Source organism: Coenobita brevimanus, chromosome 43 (genome assembly GCF_032717465.1).
Source record: "Coenobita brevimanus isolate Jiangsu-jjx chromosome 43, ASM3271746v2, whole genome shotgun sequence".
Classification (NCBI taxonomy): Eukaryota; Metazoa; Arthropoda; class Malacostraca; order Decapoda; family Coenobitidae; genus Coenobita; species Coenobita brevimanus.
The window spans coordinates 9,947,689-9,953,688 of NC_136996.1; the positions used below are offsets into that span (position 1 = coordinate 9,947,689).

At 41.6% G+C, this 6,000-nt stretch overlaps 1 pseudogene; it reads left to right on the forward strand.

Moving 5' to 3' along the window:
- The window catches only part of LOC145397802 (innexin shaking-B pseudogene), a 46,981-nt pseudogene extending 41,291 nt beyond the window's left edge, over window positions 1-5,690 (forward strand).
- The last annotated feature ends 310 nt before the right edge of the window (window positions 5,691-6,000 follow it).

Below are 6,000 nucleotides of genomic sequence, written 5' to 3' on the forward strand. Positions count from 1 at the left end.
GTGTGTGTGTGTGTGTGTGTGTGTGTGTGTGTGTGTGTGTGTGTGTGTGTGTGTGTGTGTGTGTGTGTGTGTGTGTGTGTGTGTGTGTGTGTGTGTGTGTGTGTGTGTGTGTGTGTGTGTGTGTGTGTGTGTGTGTGTGTGTGTGTGTGTGTGTGTGTGTGTGTGTGTGTGTGTGTGTGTGTGAGAGAGAGAGAGGTAAATTCATGTCCGGTATCCAGGTAAAGGATAGTGAAGGGATTAGATATGATGGACTTGGAGTGGTGGACACATCTGCTTGAAGCAGATCAAGTAGAATTAGCGTACTGAAGTTGGGCTCAGTTTGGTGTGGAGAAATGGAAGGATTGTTACCTCATTTGGCAAATTTGCAGAGGAAAAAGCTCAGTCTCCTTTGTATCTCCCCAGAATAAATGAATGCAGCGAGAAGCAGCTGTTAAGTGAGTGACAAAAATAGAAAAATCTCCCTAATCTCCCTTAAGAGATCTTACACTGCTCATTACAGGCCTAAATTGCACCCACGGCGAGAAGCAGGAGGAGAAGAAAAGCATTTCTAATTAGCAGCTGCTATAAATTATCGCAGGAAACTCTTTTTTGTTTTCCTCCCAAAATCCCACCGCACATCATTAATTAATTTTCAACTCTTGCGCCGATTCAAGGGGCCTTCATCAGAGCACGAAGGAACCACAAGGGTCCGACAATGTGGGTGGTGGGGAGACCTAGTCGAGGGGACGTGAGGGCGTTCTTGAAGTGCTACAGGTGCCAGGTGAGGACTCATTTGCCAGGCCTCAAGTACGAGAGAGATTTGACGGTTGTGGTACTCGAGTGTGAAGCATGAAGTACAGTGTGTGATGCAGGATTGTGAAATCCATGCAAAAGAGAAGGCGAGATCCTATATTCAACCCGTTCATTATGAGGTGTCTCTTCTAACCTCAATAAAATCGTCTTGTGGTTACAGGAATGAAATGTACATCCTTCTAGTGAAGGGGCTAGTGGAAGTTACTCATAAAGCCTAGATTTAAGGGGCAGCATAAAATTTCCTTGTGGAGCTAGGACTGAAACCAATATATTAAAAAAATAAATAAATCAATAACAATAGAAAGAGGTCGTCTTGCTGAAGGAATCGAGTATCAAAATATAGTAGCAATGAAGAATGTCAACGAGTACAGTTCATTAACACAACTAAATGGACTACGTAAAAATAAGACAACACCCAGAGAGCGCATACCTCCGACCATGCCATTAAAAAGGATCCGGATCCAGATCAACCAAAAAATTTAGTCATTTCTTTCTTGGTCCATGGCCCACCCTTCCACAAAATTTCAATGGAATTCACTGAGAACTTTTGGAGACATTGTGCGGGATACTCCGGATCCGGATCCGTCCCCAAATTTAATCACTTCTTCCTTGGCCCACGACCCATCCATCCAGAAATTTTCATTCAAATTCACAGAGAACTTTTGGAGATACGGTATCGTCTGGGCAAACAGACAGACAGACAAACATAGGTGATTAAATAACCTCCTCCAACTTCGTTGGCTGAGGCAAAAACTAGCTTGACTGTAAAAATGGTGAGTCACGAACGCTGCACATTCATATACACAAAAAAACATGATTGTGAGCAAAAATACGTTCGCGTACAGGACCGAGTAGTCACACTAAGGTGAAGGATGGCAAGTGTGTATCGAGTATATTTAATAAATGAATGAAGTCTGAGGACTGGACTAGTAAAAACAGCATAAATAAATAGTGTACTATCAGTGAAGTAAAGATTGAGATTGCATAAAAACTACAAGGTAAACATCTGTGCAAGATAGAGCTGGGAGAGTGTCTGGAATTGGCCATCATTCGAGGTCAGATGGAATGAGGAGTTTGGTATAGGCTTTCATTTTAGGTTAAAAAAGAAGAGCGTAGCTTATGATGAGAACTTATAATCAGTTATGGAAGATACTTTTGCGATATGTCATTATTCTATACCACAGAAGAAACTGTACTTAACCGAAGGATTTCATTCTAGGTTATGCAGGAGAAAGTGTTCTAAATTTTAGAAGAAGTACAAAAAGTACTAGCTCGAGTATATCCAGCATTTGTTAAGAGAAGTGGGGCGTTCCACAATTTTTAAACTTACTGACGACAGACACTTTATAATTTATAACATCAAAAAGAAAGTACGATTAACTCAGTTTATTTTGCAGCCATAAACTACAGATCCTCGTCAATATGGTCAGATTCATACGATAATGAGTTTTGACACAAATAATGACATTATTTATTTGGTAACACTACATACTTGTTCAAGGGATCAAAATTACGCATATGAACACTAAGGGAGATCAGGATTCCCTGGACTCGCCATGGTTACGCTTTCTTAGTTAAGTAATATCGATCCACTTGCAATCGTTTGTATCATAGATGGTACACAAAGGTAAGCTAGGTCTGGTGTAGGTACAGCCGGATAAATCATTACGTTGGGAAGCTGCGGCGAGCCTCTCCCCTCGCCCACCAACGTTCGCACCTAAATGACTCGCTTATCCTGGTCCGTATTTGTAAACCATTCTACTCAGTGTTTACTGTAATAAAAAAGCCTCCATAGCACAGATCTTGTTGTTTTTCCCGGGTTGCCATTTATACCTTCACTCTATTTTGATTATGAAGTGTTTCCTGTCTGGATCCTTGATGATTAAAGTATCGGTAACCAATGATACAAAACTGATGCCTAGGAGAGTTTATAAATTCGGTCCCTAGAGCTGCCGCAGCCTGGGCCATCCCCTTTTCTGCCACCCTCAACAGTGCGCCTTTCTCTCTCTCTCTCTCTCTCTCTCTCTCTCTCTCTCTCTCTCATCAGAACCATCAACAGACTCTCCTCGTGCTCAGTCTTGCGTGACGCTCGTTACCCTCCACCTGACAGTCAGAGGAGGGTGTTGTTATCACTGGGATCAATAGGTGTCCGTCCGTAGAACTGGGCGGCAGGGCAGCTGGCCGGGCGTAGAGATTTCGTTTCCGGGCCAGAACTCAGAAAGTACTCACTATAGAGCCATGAAATTTCACATAGTTATGTGTCTTACAGTGAACTGGTGCCTTTTGATAGGTAAAATGCTGTATCTTAAATAGTTTTTTTTTTTTTTTTTTTTTTTTGAAAACGTAAAAAAAAAATAGTTTCCGGGCTAGGACTCAGAACCTAATACTGTACAGGTATAGGCTTCATACTCTCCAGAAATATTTGACAGTATGCCTCCTGGTGCCGTTTGGTAGTTAGAATGTCATGCGATTATACAGTGTTATGAAACTGCAAAACTACATAAAACTGATTATTTTAATGCATTTTATAAAACTTTGCAATTATTACGCCTAGGAGGCAGAAATTGTGCATGATAAATGATTATATGAATATCTAATTATGTATGAAGTTTCATGACTCAACTATTATGTAATCATCAAAAATGACTGTCCAGGGGCGTCCGCACGAATTTTTGCAAGGAGGGCAAAATAAAAGAAAGTATACATATATGTGCGGTTATATCAAAATACACACACTCCAAACAGGCATAGGCATATACTTACATCAGTTACATGACTTACATCAAACGCAGTGATAGAATGCATGAATCAACCCAAATCACTCAATCATCCTTGAACAAGAACTGAAGCCGTCAAATTCCGTGGGGGGGTAATTGCCCCCCCTTGCCCCCCCCTCCGGATGCACATGTGACTGCCTAAAAAAAATAATAATAAAAATAACTAGTCATAATTTCATGAAATCTGCTCATAACTTCATTATTACTATGGATAAACCACCGAAATTTTTACATTTTAATGTCATAAGTTTTAATGTCGTTAGGTGTGCAGGCAGGTGGGTGGTATGTGCTTGGGCAGATGGAAGGTTGCAAGAGTGTAGCGTTGTCTATGTATTTTCTAATGTCATTGACATTTCGCGTGCCGGCTGACTTCGATTATTTATAAAATTTTTGCTTCTATCTGAGAGAGGTAATTGTTTCAAGACAATTTAGCTACGAATGTTTGTTTTCAGATCCTCTCGCTGTTTTTCACAGCGATACGTAAGGAATCTGACAGTGATATTTAAAGGCAGAAACTTCTGTACGAGGAGATTTCTTTTTATGTACTGGACACCCACCACCTACCTTGCGGGAATTTTGCAAGTCGGCAATTAGGATATATATTTTTATAGTACTGTGCTGTAGCACACAGAAAATTTTAATATACTACATACCGCGAGTATTCTTAAACTAAATTAATATGCGACCAATCAGTTGTGACAAGTGAAAAAATTAATGGAATAGAAGCACCGGATGGAGTTTAAGTTCTTTACGTTTCCCCGACATCTGAGGTTATGCGGAGCCCTCCCATCTACCTAACATATTTTGTGTCAGGAGTATAATACTACATTTCCTGTTCTTGCCTGGCCTGCTATTTCTTGGTTACCTTTGTAAATGAAGCGAGGTGTGATGGTGAGCGCCTCTGGTCCCCCGGGAAACCCAAGCTCTCCCTCCCACCTGCACACACTCAACATTTCCTGACCTGGTGACGTTGCCTACGGTGGCTTGGTATCGCACCGGGAGAATCTCTCTCTCTCTCTCTCTCTCTCTCTCTCTCTCTCTCTCTCTCTCACATACATAACTTATATATATGTATGTATGAGTGCTACATACATTGCATAATTCTTTAATGCACTGGTACTCTATAGCATTTATGCATACTCATACTCTCTATACCTCGCCTTTTCGGTCATTGGCCTTGTTTGTCATTAATTTTTGCCAGACATAATACCTTCAAGTGTTAACTAACTGATAAATGTAATCAGGCGCATCACTGCTCACCTTGTTGACAGGCAAGCAAATACTGAAGAATCCGTGTGACATTATTGCAGTTAATTTCTATACCTGCTAGAGAATTGCGTACAGTATGTAATTATATTTTGACAAGATTCTTTTTCACAAGAAAGGGCCATGGGAATGTTAAGGTAGAAGTCTAACTGGTAAAGGGTCATAAACTACAGGTCTCCTTCGACGCCACCTCAGATCACAAGGAAAGTCGGGGGGAAAGCGCAAACATCATTTAGTGTGACGTTGTATGACTTTTTATGTATGACATTACTTAGACAAGTTGATGTTAACCTCAAGGTGATGAAATACGCCTGAGCAAGAGGCATTATTAATCAGAAAAACTGAAGTACTGATACGCATTTATCCCAAGTTTACAGTATACAAATAAGGAAATGTTTATGCTGATACCTTTTAACATTACGGTGTGTGTGTGTGTGTGTGTGTGTGTGTGTGTGTGTGTGTGTGTGTGTGTGTGTGTGTGTGTGTGTGTGTGTGTGTGTGTGTGTGTGTGTGTGTGTGTGTGTGTGTGTGTGTGTGTGTGTGTGTGTGTGTGTGTGTGTGTGTGTGTGTGTGTGTGTGTGTGTGTGTGTGTGTGTGTGTGTGTGTGTGTGTGTGTGTGTGTGTGTGTGTGTGTGTGTGTGTGTGTGTGTGTAGATATTTGGGATACAGCTAGTATATGTGCAAGGATGTATTGTGTATTTTGGTGTGCGTGTGCAGTTGTGTTTGCGTGACCACATGGGCGGCTCAGAGCAGGCCTCAGATAAGAGCACTTACCCCCAGGAGCCGCGGCTGTGTCACGCCACTAGGCAGGAGCTGCGGCAGTGGCAAGCTGGGGTGTCGCACCTCTGCCACTGAGGGAGAGAAGGCTGCCTTACATGAGGTCACCTTAGATTAGATTAGGTCTGGTTAGCGCAGGGTACACGAGGCTTGGTTAGATTAGGCTGGTGTGGGTGAGCTTAGATAAGGCTTGGGTAAGGACAGACTAAGTTTGGTCAGGATAGATAAGAACAGATTTAAGCCAAGGTAAAACAGGGCATCGAGTTGGTTAGATGAGGTACGGTGTGTAAATACTGAAGACCATAACTGACAAGTTTTTGGCACCCCTTATTTAATCTGATAATCTACACTGACTTTTTCAGACAGGTGTATGTGAACTAGAGTTAAA